Source organism: Bison bison, unplaced genomic scaffold (genome assembly GCF_000754665.1).
Source record: "Bison bison bison isolate TAMUID 2011002044 unplaced genomic scaffold, Bison_UMD1.0 scf7180017864317, whole genome shotgun sequence".
NCBI classification, from domain to species: domain Eukaryota; kingdom Metazoa; phylum Chordata; class Mammalia; order Artiodactyla; family Bovidae; genus Bison; species Bison bison.
Genome location: NW_011494889.1, coordinates 10,976,250 through 10,976,566, shown reverse-complemented (window position 1 = coordinate 10,976,566; position 317 = coordinate 10,976,250). Strand labels below are relative to the sequence as shown.

Here is a 317-nt window from a genome sequence, read left to right as displayed (position 1 = left end):
CCCAGTCCCTCCCAGCATCAGCGTTCTTTTTCCAATGAGTCAACTCTTCACATGAGGTGGCCAAAGTACTGCAGTTTCAGCTTTAGCATCATTCCTTCCAAAGAAATCCCAGGGCTGATCTCCTTCAGAATGGACTGGTTACATTCTAACCAAGTATACAACCCCAGAGGAACAGGAACTTTTCTACTGATGGCATCCAGAGTCTCAGGATTGGCTCTTATCACCTCAGCCTGGATCATATATTATTTCCTTTGGCATGTTTGTCATGGTTTAGGGCCACATTCTGTTTTCAAATACCCTTACTTTATCGGATATGG

The 317-nt window shown here is 44.2% G+C and overlaps 1 protein-coding gene across 1 annotated transcript in view; it reads left to right on the top strand.

The window, feature by feature from the left end:
• Positions 1 to 317, top strand: part of PCTP (phosphatidylcholine transfer protein) — a 9,326-nt gene that overhangs the window by 922 nt on the left and 8,087 nt on the right. The window lies entirely within an intron of this gene.